The 16,942-nt window shown below is 53.1% G+C and overlaps 1 protein-coding gene across 2 annotated transcripts in view; it reads left to right on the forward strand.

Moving 5' to 3' along the window:
- The first annotated feature begins 7,956 nt into the window (after window positions 1–7,956).
- The window catches only part of NSD2 (nuclear receptor binding SET domain protein 2), an 88,765-nt gene continuing 79,779 nt past the window's right edge, over window positions 7,957–16,942 (forward strand). Inside the window, exon 1 of one of the 2 annotated variants that reach the window (XM_056122127.1) lies at window positions 7,957–8,109. The gene's annotated coding sequence lies outside the window, so the exon portion shown is untranslated. The remainder of the gene's footprint in view (window positions 8,110–16,942) is intronic. The other variant, XM_056122126.1, reaches the window with a different exon arrangement.

Raw genomic sequence — 16,942 nt, forward strand, 5'->3', positions numbered from 1 at the left:
ATTTAGGGCCCAGATTAGGATATCAGTTTAAAGCCTGTTAGGGATGGGTTTAGGGAATCAGTTGAGTGAGGATTAGGCCCATTTAAGGTTAGGGATGGTTTCGTCTGGGTTAGAGATCAGTTTAGCACAACAACTAATCCTTGGGGGCTAAGAAGACAGCCTAGGGCTGTATGCTGTGCTTTGTTTCCAAGAGGTGGGGTAGGGTTGCATTTCACCAGGCTGATTTTGCCAGGAAGTGGAAAGTGGGGGTCTGGGGCCCAGGATGTTTGCTCAGACCTGGAAGGCCAAGCTGGTGGGGGAGGGGATTGGAGGGAAGGTGAAGGGAATTTCTCAGCTCCTGGAGTCCAGCTGAGTGAACCCTGGAGGGAAGCGTGGGGGGGGGGGGGGGGGGAAACTGGCTCAGGGCAGCCTGAACTCAGCCTGTGGAGCTGTTGCAGAGTGATGACAGGCGTCAGTTTCACAAACTTTTAAAGGTTTTGATTATATTTTTGGTGGCATCTGACTGAACCCAGGCCTCACATATTCAGAGCATGCACTCCAGCACCTAAGTACATCCCTGGCTTTGGGGTGGAGGCTCCCAGTTGTGCACAGGCAGTTGTGAAGGGGCTTGTGCTCGGGAGTCCTCCGGTGCTGGGAGCCAGGCCTGTGCACTGGCCCTCGGTCCTGTCAGCTGCCGTCCTGGACCCCCAAGGGTGTTTTTATTTTTTGGTTATTATTTATTTATTTTTTTTTTGCTTTTTGGGTCACACCCGGCGATGCACAGGGGTTACTCCTGGCTCTGCACTCAGGAGTTACTCCTGGCAGTGCTCAGGGGACCATATGGGATGCTGGGAATGGAACCCGGGTCGGCCTCCTGCAAGGCAAATGCCCTACCCGCTGTGCTATCTCGCCAGCCCCTCCCCCAAGGGTTTTAATGCCATGACTAAATTGAACTGAAGGGGCTGGAGCGATAATACAGCAGGGAGGCCGTTTACCTTGCACGGTTCAAACCCACAGCCAACCCAGTTTGATCTGTGGCATCCCTTATGGTCCCCTGAGCACGGGGAGTGATTCCTGAGTGCAGAGCCAGGACTAACCCCTGAGCATTGCTGGATGTGACACCCCAAAAAAACAAAAAAAAAAAAGATGAAGCTTTTGCCGCTGTGCGTGTCTGGCAGGCAGCAGCCAGGCATGTGCCTTCTTCCCACCCTGTGCCCTGCACTTCTCCCTTCTCCAAGTTCTCCAAACTGAGAAGTTGTACTCGTCTGCTAATACGCCACTTTGGTTTTTCTGTTTGTTCAGGGCCACATCTGGTGGTGGGCTCAGGGGGCCATACGGGGTGCCAAGGATGGAACATGAATCAGTCGGGTGCAAGGCAAGCACGCGTCCTACCCACTCTGCCATCACACAGGCCCCAAGAGTAAATTAAGGTTACACCAGTCTGGTTAGAATTCGAGTGGATTAGGGTTAGGCTGCTTAGACTTGGCTTGCTTAGCAGTAGGAAGGGTTAGATTAGGTTAGGTCAGGATGAATTAGGGTTAGGCTAGCAAGGTTAGGACAGGGAAGCCTAGGGTTAAGATCAGGTAGAGTTAGGGTAGGTGGGTTAGTTAGGGTTAAGTTAGGGAAAGTCCTGTGAGGGTTAGGTTAGCTTGGTTAAGGTTATGTTAGAATCAGGATCACTGGGGTTTTTTAGGGTTAAGTTGGTAGGTCAGTTAGGGCCAGGTGAGGTCAGTTAGCGCTAGCTGGAGAGCCTTCCCCCTGGGCAGTGGGTATGAGTGCGGGAGGGTCACACTGGCAGGAATGTGTGCAGTGCAGCTAAAGGAGTTCGAACCCAGCAGCTGAGTCCCACAGCCTGGCCTAGGGTCAACCTGCTGAGCACCACAGCTGAGCACTGGAGCACCCTGGTGGGGCATGTGTGTATGTGATCCCCACCCCTTTCACAGCCCTGTTTCGACTCTGGGGAGAAGCGTTCTTTCTACATCCTGCTGGCCCTGCCTATGGCTCCCATTGTTCTCTGGGGCAACTTTCCTTCACGCATTAGACCCTGTTACTTCCTTACTTTAAGAAACTGCTTCCAAGTGTCTTCTAGGGCCAGTCTAAGGCCGCCCTCCCCCCCCCCCCAACCTTCTCCCTGCACCTTTGTCCTCTCCCCCCTCTACTGCTCTTCTGCGAGTGGTGGTGGAGCAGAGAATCAGAGAATGTGGGCATCTGAGACTGGACCCCCAACCCTGGCTCCTGCTAGGCACTCCCTGGGAGAGCGTCTCATGTGACTAACAGGGCCTCCTGCGAGCACCAGCAGCACCCACAGCCCACACAGTCAATGGATAAAACAATGCTGGGCCGTGTACAAGGCACACACCTTCCCCTGTACTGCCCCAGCAGCCCAGGGGTCACTGGCTTTCCTGACCTTTGGCAGTAGGAAGTGAGTAATCAGCAGCATCTCAGCCTGAAGTCACCACTCAGCACTGTGCAGGAGATGTGGGATGGCAGCAAGAGGGGCCCGGCAGCTGGCAGACGTGTGTTTGCGCCCCGGCACTAATATGTGTCCCCTGACGCCCCCAGAAGTGATCCCCAAGCATAGAAATGGGCAAACCCTGAGCATCCCTGAATATGGCCCCCAAACCAGTTACAGTGTCCCGAAGGCACAATAAAGGCCCTCCCGTTGATCATCGATTTGCTCGAGCGGGCCCAGTAACGTCTCCATTGGAGACTTTGTTGTTACTGTGTCTGGCATATCGAATACTCTCGGTAGCTTGCCGGGCTCTCGGAGGCAATAATAGGCAATAATAGGCACAATAATCAAAACAATCTGATCAGATCTGTGGGGAGGAGGGGCATGTCTCATGCTGCAGGGGGAACAACTGCTCCCAGGTCTGGAGGACACTTTGCTAGTGCATGGCCCAGGTCCTGCACAGATGTTGGAATCTCCTCGGGGCCAGAAGGACGTGTGTAGCCCGGACTTGGCCAACCACTCCGGCTACCTGAGGGACCCAGATCCCACTGTCCTTGCCCTCTGCTAAGTAGTGGGCTATGCTGCGGTTGGCCTCCTACTCCTTGAGCAGCGCAGGAGACCCCCTCAAGCAGTCTTGGTTTCTCAGTTTTGACAAAGGAACCAAGGGTTTGTAGTGTGTCAGTGCTGGGTGTAGTGGTGGTGGTGGGGGGTTACCTTTGTATCTTTCTGTAAGTACAAAATCACCTCAGTAGAATAACTAAGGGAAAGGACCTTTGGGTCTGTGGGTTCCAGGGCAGGAAAGAGAATGCTGAAAAGGACCCCTCAGGGGGTGGAGGAGGCTGCTCTCCCCCTCCCACAGTATGCAGATCACAGCATGCAAAGGCATTTAACTTGGGCTTGGCCCCCACACCCTGTGTGCTCCCCTGAGCCTGCCAGGAGTGATCCCTGAGCACAGAGCCAGGAGTCAGCCCTGCATATTGCCTAGTGTGGCTACCAAACAGAACGAAAAAAATGAACAGAGCTTCCTGGTCTAAAGGAGACTAAGCTGGGGCAGTGCAGGGAGGAGGGCTGAGTGGCCAGAGGAGAGGAGAAGGGAGGAGAGAAGGAGAAGGGAGAAGAAGAGAGAAACAAAGAGGGAAGGATGGGGGCAAGAGTACCATCCATAAGGCTTGCATATGGCTGCTGCTATTTAATCCCTGGCATTTCCATAAAGTCCTGGGAGTGATTCCTGAATGCAGCAACAGGAGGAATCCCTGAACATTGCCAGGTATGGCCCAGGAACAAAGAAGAGGGGGGGTGGGGACAGGAGAAAGGAGGAGAGGGGAAGAGAGGTGTGAGGGGAAGGGGGAGGAAGAGGGAAGGAAAGGGGAGGTGGAAGGGAGTGAAGGAGACAGATGAGGGAAGAGGGAAAGGAAGAGGGAGAGGGAAGAGAGGAGGGAGAGGCAGAGGAAAGGGAGGCAGGGGAGAAGGGGGAAGGGAGGAGGGGAAGAAGGAGGGATGGTATGAGAGGGGAGGGAAGGAGGGGAAGGACAGAGGGAGTGGAGAGGGGGCTAAAGTGAACCCTGGAAGCCAGATGCCGAGAGGCTCCAGGGAGGGCTGCTGTGCCCAGAGCTGCTGGACAGGCTCCCCGGAAGGACTTCCTGAGGTGGTTCTGGGATGCTCCTGCACTAGCTCTGGGCACAGGTGGGCGGAGGTTTGTTCCTGGAGGTGACTATGGAGACTCTCGGGGGGGTGGAGGTGACGTTTTCATTTTTCACCCCCTCCATCCCCATCTCCATCTCCATCCCCTCCATCCTTTCCATTTCTATTTCCTCCATCTGCTCCATCTTGCTGCTGCCTGCTGAGGCCCAGTCAGAGCAGGGAGGGCTTGCCACTGCATCCAGTGTGCCGCCTGGAGGGCACAGTGGCCTGGACTATAGGAGGAGCCGCCTTCTCTTGTCCTCCTGGAGCCATGGGGGTGCTGGAAACTCCACTTCCCACTTGGAAGCTTCTTTATTTGGCCAAGGATGGAGCGAGCCAGGGATCAGAGAGTGCATGTCCCTATGGAAACAGCAATGAGCCTGGCTCCTGGGCACCAGTCAGGGCTCCAGGGATCTGGGTCTCCTGGATCCTGAGGCAGGGATTGGGGGACATGAGGTCACTGTGGGGAAGCAGAGGGGGCAGGGAATGCGCTCTGCCCCCGAGGCTCTTTCCAAACCCCAGGTTCAGCTCCTTCTCCCTGACCACAGGCCTTTCTCTCCTCCCTTTGGTGCAAAGAGCTTGAGCACCAGGCTTGGTGCCAGTGAGCAGGCGGAGGGAGAGCCAGAGGCTCCAACATGTGTGGGGCTTGGAGAGGGGGCACCTGCTCCCCTGGGAATGTCCAAGTGCTGCTCTTGTCCAGAGGCCATCCTGAAGCCGCATCAGAGACCCCTGGTCTTGGCTCAATCTGAACATTTCTCCACCCAAGGCCACTGCATGGGAGCCAGGCCTGGTTAAGGTACAGGGCAGGGGTCGGGGAGAGGGACTGGCTGAGGGCCAGGTGCCACCTCCTTTGTGAGTTCCATAACCCTGTAGCCCTGTGGGCATCCTGTTATGGCAGCTGGGCACCACCTCCTTCCCTCCCTTGTGCCTCTATCCAGTTGGGGTCCACACTTCTCCTGGAATCAGTTATCGTGACCTCTGCACCCCCATGCCAGGCCTCTGCCTGCTCGTGCATGTCCCGAGGGCTCTCAGCTGTAATTCTTCTATGCAGACATGTCACCTCATTCCCTGATCTCTGCTCCCGCAACAGAGACACCAGTCACGCAGGTCCAAGCCAAAGATCTTGGATATATTCTTGGTTTCAGACCATACCCACTGGTGCTGGGGGCCTATCCTGGCTTCCTGGCTTAATGCTTAGAGGTTTCCTGATGTGGTGCTAGGAACCAGCCCAGTAACCTCAGTTAGAGCAGCCAAGAGCCCTGCTGTGAACCACACAGCCATGCCTCATCCCCAGGAACTGTGACTTTCACACACTGAAAACCTGCCCCCCAAAGGAGGTGCTGGGGGGTCAGGCTCTAAGGCTTTTCTTAGGGTTTTGGTCCACACCTAGTGATACTGAGGGGTTACTCCTGGCTCTGCCCTCAGGAATCACTCCTGACTAGCTTGGGGGACCAAAAGGGGTGCTGGAGAGTGAACCTAGGTCTGCAGCGTTCAAGACAGGCACCCTATCTGCTGTTCTATCTCTCCAGCGCCTCCAAGTTTTCTTTAAATCAGGAAATTTCCACCTTTCCCAGCCCTCTCCAAATAGAGAAACCAGATTCGAGCACAGTTCTAGGTTCCCAGGCCCCCAGGCCACAGGTGCAGCCTCCTCCTGAAAACAGTTCTGTTGTCACAGTGGTTGGGCTCTGCTCCTGACCATCACCCAGTCAGCATCAGAAGCTTTGGCAGGTGAGGGGGTGCTGAGGTGCAAGCCTAGAACCCCCTTGGCTTTCAAGGTGAATCCCCCCACTGAGCCATTATCCCTGGACTTGAGGAGTTTTCATTACATTTTAAAAATTTTTTGATTTTGGGGGCTACACCTGGAGATGCTCAAGGGTCACATCTGGTTCTGCACTCAGGAATCACTTGGTGGTTATTGTCTTCCAAGCAGAGGGAGGAACCGTTCTCGTGTGAGAGAGTGGACAGTGTGCACCCTAGCCGCTGGACTATCTCTGCAGCCCCTGGGGAGTTTTCATTGTTTTCATTTTCATAAAGACTATCAGGTCTTTTTTTTTTTTTTTTGATGGGGGTGGGTGTGAAGTTGGGCCACACCTGGTGGTGGTCAGAACTTACTCCTGGCTCTGTACTTAGGGGTCACCCCAGTGGTGCCTGAAGGACCATGCAGTGTTGGGGATGGAACCTAGGCCTCCTGTGTAGAAAACATGTGCTTCGGCCTTTGAGCTCTCTTTCCAGCCCTGGCCTAGATCCATATATTTTTTTTTTCTTTTTGGGTCACACCCAGCTTTGCACAGGGTTACTCCTGGCTCATGCACTCAGGAATTATTCCTGGTGGTGCTCGGGGGACCATATGCGATGCTGGGGATCCAACCTGGGCCGGCCGCATGCAAGGCAAATGCCCTACCTGCTGTGTCAATGCTCCAGCCTTGCCTAGATCCATTTTATTTCGGTTTTTGGGCCACACTAGGCAGTGAATAGGGCTTACTCCTGGTTCTGTGCTCAGGGATTACTCCTGACTGGGAACCATGTGGGGTGTCAGGGATGGAATCCGGGTCAGCTGAGCAAGGCCAGTGGCCTTCCGCACTGTAGTACCTATGACTCTGGTCCCTATATCCATTGGAGTCCCCAAGTCTGTGTAGCTATCTCAGTGGTAGAGATGCATAACTGACAGGAACAAGGCTGTTAGGCTCTGCCCTCAGTGCTCACACACACGGCTGTCTCGATTTCTCTCCTTGCTTGTGGTGGTCCTGTGCGTGCTGTGTGTGGGGTGTTGAAGACGATCTTTGCTTCATCCACTTGCTCCTTTGCCCAAGGTCAGCTGACACAGTGAGAACCCAGCTCTGGGTGATGTGCCCTCCTTTTAAGCCATTTGTCTGTTCTTTCCCTTCTGTCATCTGTCTTGAAATCGGTGACTTAATGGGAAGTTTTGAAGCAAGGCACGTTTCTCAGTGGGGCTGGAGGTAAGGCGGGTGGAGGGAGCCTTTTCTCTTAAGTGCTCTGCTCTCTGGATCAATGCTGCCCACCAGAAGGACTGGCTCCATTTCCTCAGTGGGCCGGCCCGCATGCCAAGGCCGGTCCTATGGAGTGGGCAGCCTGGAGGAGGGACAGAAGGCCCTCCCTGGATGCAGGCCTCAGCCAGCTCTGCTGACCTACTCCAGCCAGAGTGGTCTTCCTGAGCCGGTCGCCTGGCCTCCTCACTTTAAGGGGTTTCAGGAGCTGCACTGCGCGCAGCAGGGCAGAGATGGACGCATGCATAGACAAGTGGGTACTAGAGATCTGGGGGCTCAGCGCCGGCAAGGGTGAGCCCAAAGCGCTGGCTTCTCGCTGCGCCCTTCGCGGGGCTTTCCGGCCAGTTCAGGGCAGAGCTGGACCGCCCAGGAGGCCGGGCTTGCTGCCCCTGATGCAGGCCCGAGACTGGCCGGCTCCGGCCTGCCGCGCGGGGGTCGCCGGCTGGGTCCCAGGTGCTCGCCCGCCCGCGCCCGCGCCACGGCAGGCCGCGCGCCGGTCGCGATCGCGCGGGCTGGGCGCGCGCACGCTCGCGGGAGGGGCACCCTGGCCGCGCGGCCGTGACGTCACGGCACGCCGCGGGCTCGGGCGCCGCTCTGCGCTGGTCCCCGCCGCCGCCCGGCGCGAGCCCGCCGCCCGCCCCAGGCCCGCGCGGCTCCGCGCCGCCGGCCGCGCGCGCCCGCGCCCGGCCCGCCCCGCGCCGATTTGAAAAGCCCGGCCCGCGGCCCCGCGAGCGCGGCAGCCAATCAGCGGCGCGCACTTTCCCGCGGCTTCTGCCAGGCGGCCGCGGCCCGGCGGCGGCGGCGGCGGGCGGGAGGCGCGGGGGCGGGGTCGGCGCCGCGCGCGGAGAGCCTCGGCCTGGCCGCGCAGCGCCCGCCGCCGCCGCCCCCTCCCCTCGGCACCCGCCCTCCCGCCGCCGCGACCCCCTCGGGGCCCGCCGCCCGGAGCCGCCGCCCGCGCCGCGAGCCGCCGCCGGAGGATGCGCCGCACAACAGGTCACTGAGGCGCCGGCCGGAGCCGCGCGGGGCCGAGGGCCGGGGCTGTTGCCGGGGCTGAGGCTGAGGCCGGGCCGGGCTGCGGGCCGGGGCCGGGGCCGGGGCTGAGCCGGGCCGGGCCGGGCTGGGCCGCGGGCGGGGGCGCCGGCGCGGAGCGCGGGCCGAGGCGGCCGACGCGGGCTGAGGCTGCCGAGGCTGCCGAGGCGGCTAACGGGCCGGGCGGGCGCGGCCATGTTGGGCCCGGGCGGGCGGCTGCACCTGTGCCGGCCGAGCGGTCCGGGTCGGGCTGGGCCGCCTTTGTTCCCGCGGCGCCGCCGGGCCGGGCCGCCTTTGTGAGCCGGGCCGGGCCGGGCGGCACGGGGGAGGCGGCGCGGCGGCGCTTTTTGTGTGGCGGGGCTGCGGCCGCGCAGCCCCCCTAGCCGGCCGTTGGGCAGCGCGGGCGGCGCGGGCGGCGCGGGCCTGGCAGGTGGCGGCCTGAGGCCGGGGCGGCGGCGGGGCGGGCCGCGGGGCGCGGGGCGCGCGCGGCCGTGCGGGAAACTTGGCGGCGCGGGGGAAGTTGGCGCCCGCGCCCGCGCCGCCGCGGCCTGGACTTCGGGCGGAGTTAGACCCCTCGGGCCGCGCTCCCGAAGCGCCCGCGGCGCGGGGCTGGAACTTGGTCGCGCGCGCCGCCCCCCGTCGGCCGCCCGGCCCTGGCCGGGGTCACCGCGGCGGCCGCGAGCCGAGAGGGCCGGGCCCGCGCGCCCGCGCGAGTCACTTCCTCTCGGTCGTCCCCGGCCTCGGCGCGCGCCGCCGCCCGCGGCCCCCGCGGCCCCCGCCGCGGGGTGCGAGCCCCGAGCCCGAGGCGCCAGGGCGGGGACGGGCGCCGCGTTCCCGCCCGCGCGAACGCGTCCACTTGGGCTGCCTGTACGGCAACTGCCCACCGAAAGGCGAGCAGGCCACGCGGTGTGGCCCCTGAATTGTCCAGAGGGCCTCTCCGCGCAGCGTCCCGGGATCTCAGCGGGGTCCCCAGCACACAAGGCGGCTCCTAAGTCCCGGTGCGCTCTCAACCCCCACCTTAGGATTTCTGTGCAACTGAGTCATACGGGGCCCGTGAAGCAGGTAATCCTGCTTGGGTGCCACGAGCAGAGTGGAGAGAAGGTTTGAGTCACAGGAAGCGAAGACCCTAGGACTCGGGCTTTCCTTGTGCCTCATCGCACGTCCGTCCGCTCTTTGGGGATGGGCGGGGAACCATGTGGCCCCACATGCAGAGTATCAGCTCTTTGGCCATTCTTCTCCCAGGCCCCAGGCAGTCCAACTTATTTATTCTCATCTGGCAGAACGTAAAATAATCACTTTTATTATTTTTAAAAACGATTTTACACTTGGTGAACAGTAGGGAAAAGTAGGTGGAATCAGAGTGTGACCCCTGCGGTAAAAGGAAAAAACACTAACTGTGCTCTGTAAGATGGAGGACTGTTCCCAAGCACCGAAAAACGTCCTAAGATGATGTGGAATTCATCACCTAAATTAAATTTGCCCCCCCCTTTAAAATCTGGACAAATAACTTAAAATTATTTTTTTGTGCACACCCAGCGGTGCTCAGAGATAACTCCTGGCTCTTTGCTCAGGAATAACTCCTGGGATAGAAACAGGATCAGCTGGGTGCAAGACAAGTACCTTACCAGTTATGCTATTGCTCCAACCCTGATAAAACCCTGAAAATGCTTTAACAAGAGCAGAAGACATAAGGCTCACACACATACTTAGGTATTCTAGTAAACAAGCTTTTTTCCTTTGTTTCTGTGGACTGCTTGGTGAAGGACCTTTATATCTTGGTCTTACTCTTCCTTTGGCCAGACTAGGGAATGTGTTCCTGTTCCCAAAATATGTGGTGCTTTATCCTGACCCCACACTGTAAAGTGGCTGGTGGTGTATGTGGACCACTGCTTGTCCTTGTTCTTGAGTCCCCTTTACTTGGCCAGCTGCGACCTTTCTCCCTTAGGGCATGAGTCTGAAGTCGGACCCACTCTGCTGGTGCAGCATGTGACTGTGGGTCAACAAAAAAACGCTTTTTTTTTTCTTTTCCTTTTTGGGTCACACCCGGCGATGCTCAGGGGCTACTCCTGGCTCTGCACTCAGGAATTACTCCTGGCGGTGCTCAGGGGACCATATGGGATGCTGGGAATCAAACCCAGGTCGGCTACGTGCAAGGCAAACGCCCTACCCACTATGCTATCACTCCAACCCCAAAGAACCTGTTTTAATACTGATATCTGTCCTTCCCGTCTTTCTGCTTTTCTTCCTGCTGGCTTTCCTGCTTTCTGACCACACCTGGTGGTGCTCATGGCTTACTCTTGGCTCTGTGCTCAGGGATCTCTCCTGGCAGACTTAGGGGACCTTATGTGGTGTTAGGGATCAGTCCTGGGTCTGCTCTGAGCAAGGCAAGTGCCTGGCCTGGTGTACTGTAACTCCAATCCTATGTTTTTCTTTTTCTTTTTTAAAAGAAGGATTGTTGGGATAGAAAGGGACTCCAGGAAAAAGCTGTTAAGGGTATGACTTGAGGTTGCAGTGCTTCAGTGGGAATTAAGATAATTAGCAAGGGAGGCAGTTTCCTTTCTTTTTCTTTTTTCCATCATAGCTAACTTAAATGGTAACTAAAAATAAGTTGTGAAATACTGTAAATATAAGAGTACAACAGATAATAGAACAGACCTGTGTTTATCAAGTACTGATGTTTCTGCTATAATTCCCTGCCAGTGGATAAAATTTAAAAAACAAAACAAAACACATAAAATGGGGCTAGGGATATGACTCAGTGGTAGAGCTCTTGCTCTGTATGTGTGAAGATCCGGGCTCAATTTCTGGCACCAAAAACTAAAACAATAAACTAATATGTGGTATGCAGAATAGAAAAGCAAGAGGTGAAATGGAATTCTAGAAGATCAGGTACATACTTTATAAGCTGTCTTTTTAGAATTTTTGAAAAATTGTTTATGGGCCGGAGCGATAGTACAGTGGGTAGGGCATTTGCCTTGCACGCGGCTGACAGGAGTTCAATCCTTGGCATCCCATATGGTCTCCCAAGCACCGCTAGGAGTAATTCCTGAGTGCAGAGCCAGGAGTAACCTCTGAGCATCACTGGGTGTGACCCAAAAAGCAAAAAAATAAAGTTCATTTATTTAATATAGTTGGTTGGAGAGGGTTGGGGTTGGGGCATACCCAGGTATGTTCAGGTCTTACTCCTGGTTCTGTGCTCAAGGATCACTCTTGGTGCTGTATGGATCATAAGAGGTGCTGGGGTTGGTGTCAGCCCACATCTAAGGCAAGCACCTTATTTTCTGTATTCCTTGCCCACTACTTAATGTTTGTTTTGGGGCTACATCTGGTGGTTCTCAGGAGTTCTTCTGGTTCTGTACTCAGGAATTACCCCTGACAGTGCTGAGGGACCATTTGGGATGCCAGGGATGGAACAGGGGTCGGCCATGTGAAAGGCAAATTCCTGCCCCGCTGCTATCACTCCTGCCCTAATAGTTAATGTCAACACAATATTCAGGGACAGAGATTGCAGCCTGTTTGCTGGCTCATAACTAAAAAAACTCTAATCTGTAGTGAGAGTTCACTAGTGGGTGCATAGAGAAGCAGTTTTCTGAGTGGAAGAAGTTGGGACTTGAGTTTTTCTCTTGACTAGGATAACATTTGAAAGAGCTGATTGATTATATGAATTAAATTCATCATGTTATTAAGGGATGTTTTATACCAGTGGGTTTTTTTTTTTTTGCTGCTTTATCATGAAAGCTATTGATTTAGAAAACATGTTTCTGAAAGAAAACATGTTCCAGTTTTCCTATGGTAAGCTCTGTGCCTTGCCCTGTCTATCTGAAATGCTCTTGTGGGACTAAGGAGATAGCTTAGAGGGTGAAGTGTGTGCTTTGCATGTGGGAGCTTCAAGTTCAGTCTCCTGAACTTGGTGGGGAGTAGCCTTGAGCACTGCTGTGTGTCTCCCTTCCCCATGCACTTGTGGTATCTTTCAATTGTCTTTATTGCCTGGGGGGTCCAAGCCCTCTCTTGAAGCTCTGTCTCTGACTGCTCTAATTGTTCTTTTTGGTTTTGGGGACACACCCAGTGATGTGCAGAGGTTATCCCTGGCTCTGAGCTTGGGAATCACTCCTGGCTCAGGGTGTGGAGTGTTGGGGATTATACCTGCCCCTGTGCCCAGCCAGGCTTTGTCCTAGGAACCCTTGCTCGTTGGTTACTACTCCCCACTTTGTCTTGTTTTGCCTTGTGCTCCCCTGTGGCCTAGCCCTCATCTTTTTGTCAATTCCTGTAAGTTCTTGTCTCAGTTGGTGTTGCTGGACTCTGCCCACACTCGATGCAGTTTCCCCTTGTCATTTTTGTCTTTGGTGTTGGGTCCTGTTATGATAGCACAGTCCAGTGGGTCTGTCTGTTGTTCATTTCTCCAGGTGGTGAGATTATTTTAGAGCTACCTCTGACTTGTTTTTTTGACTTCAGGGAATTCTGTCAGTGAACTGGAGAAAGGTTTATTTATTTACTTTTTTTTGGAGGGGGGTGGGGTGGGGGGGGGCATGCCCTGCAATGCCCAGGGCTTACTCTTGGCTCTGTGCTTAGAGGTCACTCCTGATGACACCAGGGATCAAATCTGGGTTGATGATGTGACGTGGAAAGGCAAATAGCACACCTTAACTCCTTAAGATAGCATACCTTAACCCCTATGCTTTCTCTGGCCCGAGGAGGCCTTTGAGTTTTATATTTCCCTCATTGAAGTTTCAGTCTTCCCAGCTTCCCTTCCTTTGGGTGCCCTGAAGGACTAATGTTTGGTGTGTGATCGTATGATTTGCTTTGGGCAATGAAAAGTGGCATTTCTTTTCTATCTAGAAGTTCTATGGGACATGTGCTTTGTTTCATTTTTTAAAAATTTGTCTCTAATTGTAGAATCATACAGGTAAGTACTATGAGCAAAAGAGAAAATTTTGGATTAAGTAACGAATTTTACAGGTATGTTGCTTTATGTTAACCTAGTCCAGTCGTTCTCAAAGTGGTTTCCTGACTGGCAGCATCCCTCACCTGAGAACATGTTAGAAGTACAAATTCTCAGACCACACCCTAGATATGCTCAGTCCTAAGCTCTGAAATTGGACCCAGTAATCTTTGTGCTAAGGGTGGGATTCTGATGCCTTCATTGTCGACAACCACTGCCTGTGAATTTCCTGATAGGTCAGCCTCTGAGGAGACTGGCATTGGTACTTGGGAGAAATGGTGGTGGGGCATTGAGATTGGGGTGGGGAGAGTAGACAGGCTTAGCCAGGAAGAGTTGGGGAGCAGCTTTGAGGAGGCCTGTTGTTGGGATGTGAGAGATGAGAAAAGAGGTCAGTGATGGTTCCTACCTTTGTTTTGTTTTTGGGCCCATACCTGGAGGTGTGCAGGGCCCACACCTGTGGTTGTGTGCAAGGCAAACTCCTTAACCTATTGAACTCTCTCTTCAGTCCTGGTCCCTTAAGTTTTTGTTTGACAAAACCAGATAGATGGAGGTGTTGTTTGCTGTCTAGACAATTTTTTTGGGGGGGGGAGCATATCTGGCTTCGGGCAGGGATCATTCCTGGAAGAACTTGGGGGACAATATGGGGTGTGGGGGATTGAACCTGAGTCTGATACCAGCAAGGCAAATAGCTATTTTATTTTATTCTTTTTGCTTTTTTTGGGGGGGGGGATCACACCTGGCAATGCACAGGGGTTACTCCTGGCTCTGCACTCAGGAATTACTTCTGGCGGTGCTCGGGGGACCATATGGGAAGGATACTGGGAATCGAACCCAGGTTGGCTGCGTGCAAGGCAAATGCCCTACCTGCTCTGCTATTGCTCCAGCCCCAGCAAGGCAAATACTTAAATTGTTCTACTATCTCTCCAGACTTTTTTCTTTTTCTTTTTTCTTTTTGGGTCACACCCGGGGATGCACAGGGATTACTCCTGGCTCTGCACTCAGGAATTAATCCTGGTGGTGCTCAGGGGACCATATGGGATGCTGGGGATCGAACCTGGGTCTGCTGCGTGCAAGGCAAACGCCCTACCCACTGTACTATCGCTTCAGCTCCTCCAGCCCCATTTCTTAAGTATTCTGTGGTATCAGAGTTCAGGCCCCCCCCCAAAATGTTATGGAATTTAAAAACAATGTATTGGCTCCTTCTAGCAAACGACAATTTCTCAGAAAAATGCCCATTTGAAATTGTGTACTCTCTGTTCAGTTCCATGCTTCTCTTCAAAGTAGTTGTGGCTCTTTTTGTTGACCCTGATTGCCCTCTCCATTCAATTGGTGGTTTTATGAAGGCAAGTTTGTCTCTCCTCTTCATCCCTAGAATTAGCTGTGCCTTTGAATGCTCCATGCACCTGAACGAGTTGAATGCCTGCCCATTGAGCGCGGCACTGGCCATCATTTCTGTGACCAGATCAGAGAGCAGGCAGTATAACTTTGCACTTGAGCCTTGTCAGGAAGGAATGTAGCCAGTGGAGAAGTGCTCAGGTTTTGATTTGTGTTGTGTGAAGTGGATTTTTAAGAAAAATTCTAATTTTGGTTTGAGGACCATACCTGATGGTACTCAGGGCCTTCTGGTTCTGGCTCAGAATTCAGGGATCACTCCAGGTGGTGCTCAGGGGGACCACTTGTAGTGCTGAAGATAGAACCAAATCAGTGCATGGAAAGACAAGTACATTAACTTCTGTACTCTCTCCAGTCCCAGTTTATATAATTCAATTACAGGGAAATTTATTGTTTGGTTTGTTTGTTTTTGGGCTAAACCTGGCATTGTTCAGGATTTACTCCTGGCTCTGTGCTCAGGGATCACTCCTGGGTACTGAAGGGAACCATATGTGGTGCAGAGGATTGAACCAGGGTTTGTGTGTACAAGGCAAAAATCTTAACCTCTGTGCTGTCTCTCTAGCCTAAACTAGGTTTTTTGTTTTTTTTTTTGTGCCACACCTGGCAGTGCTCAGGGCTTAACTCCTGGCCTTGTGCTCAGGTGTTATTCCTGGCAGTGTTCAGGGAAACATATGGGATGCTGGGGATTAAACCCAAGTTGATGATGTGCAAGGCAAGCATCTTACCGACTGTATTATCTCATCAGCCCATGATCTAGATATTTTGAGTGCTGCCTAGTATTTGGGTGATATGGCCTCTTTTTTTCTGTTGAATTAGTTCTTCTGTGCCATGGTTTGAGATAAAGATATGAATTTAGTTGAGAAGAAATCAAATAGATCTGTGGAGAAGCTATCCGAACAACTGTTCCTCTAGTTAGTTCTGCCCCAGATAAAAGCATACAAAATGGTACTGCTGTTAAAGCTGCATGTTAGACTTTTCTTTTTGTTCTGTGTCCAAAATTGTAAATAATTTTTTGGGGATGATTTACATCATACCTGGTGGTATTCAGGGCTCTTTCCAGGTTCTGTATTTAAGGTTCACTCCTGGCAGTGCTCAGTGGACTGACCCATATGTGGTGGTGGGAATTGAACAGGGTTGGCCAAACCAAGACCAGCCATGTGCAAGGCAAGCACTTTATCTCTTCAGTCCCTAAAATTGTAGCTTTATTTTTATTTTGATGAAACAAGAAAGGCTTCATTAAAACTTATTTAGCAATAGTACTTTATTGGGCTGGAGCGATAGCACAGGGGGTAGGGCATTTGTGCTGCATGCGGCCGACCTGGGTTCGGTTCCTCCATCCCTCTCGGAGAGCCCAGCAAACTACCGAGAGTATCCTGCCTTCATGGCAGAGTCCGGCAAGCTACCCACATTGTATTTGATATGCCAAAAACCGTAACAAGTCTCACAGTGGAGATGTTACTAGTGCCTGCTCGAGCAAATTGATGAACAACGGAATGACAGTGCTACAGTGCTACTTAGGTAGGGTCTTTGCCTTGCTCAAGGCCAACCTCGATTGTGCCCTACCCACTGTACTATGGCTCCAACCCTAAAGAGAAAAATTTTTTTTAAACTGAAAAGTTTTTATTTAGTTACTTTAGAGCATTACGAAGCCATTCATGATTGAATTTCAGTCATACAGTATTCCAACACCCATCCCTCCACCAGTGTACATTTCCCAGAACCAGTGTCTGTAGGTTCGCTCCCATCCCCCCTCACCCCCCATCCCCTGTCTGCCTCTTTGGCAGGTATTCTCTCTCGCTCTCTCAATATTTTTTAAATTTATTTTTAAATTTTTAAATTTATTTTTTTGCTTTTTGGGTCACACCCGGGGTTACTCCTGTCTCATGCACTCAGGAATTACTCCTGGAGGTGCTTGGGGGACCATATGGGATGCTGAGAATCGAACCCGGGTCGGCTGTGTGCAAGGCAAACACCCTACCTGCTGTGCTATCACTCCAGCCCCTCGATACATATATATATATGTGTGTATATATATATATATATATTTTGCCTTTTGGGTCACACCCGGCGATGCTCAGGGGTTACTCCTGGCTCATGCACTCAGGAATTGCTCCTGGTGGTGCTCGGGGGACCATATGGGATGCTGGGAATCGAACCTGTGTTGGCCATGTTGGCTGCATGCAAGGCAAGCGCCTTACGCACTGTGCTATGGCTCCAGCCCCGATATATATATTTTTGATTATAATGAAGTGATTATTTTATCAAAGTTGTTTGAAAACAATATCAAATATTACCAATATATTTATAATGTCAATTATATTATAATCAATGATAATTCCTAATACTGCTCAATAAGCATAGATAGGTCTTGCAATACAGGCTTAAAACTATACTTAACTGATGTTATTTTATTTTATATCAAATTTTTCTCACTGATTTTTTTTTTAAATTTTTATTAGTGAAACA

The sequence above is a fragment of the Sorex fumeus genome, unplaced genomic scaffold (genome assembly GCF_029834395.1).
Source record: "Sorex fumeus unplaced genomic scaffold, SorFum_2.1 ptg000044l, whole genome shotgun sequence".
Classification (NCBI taxonomy): domain Eukaryota; kingdom Metazoa; phylum Chordata; class Mammalia; order Eulipotyphla; family Soricidae; genus Sorex; species Sorex fumeus.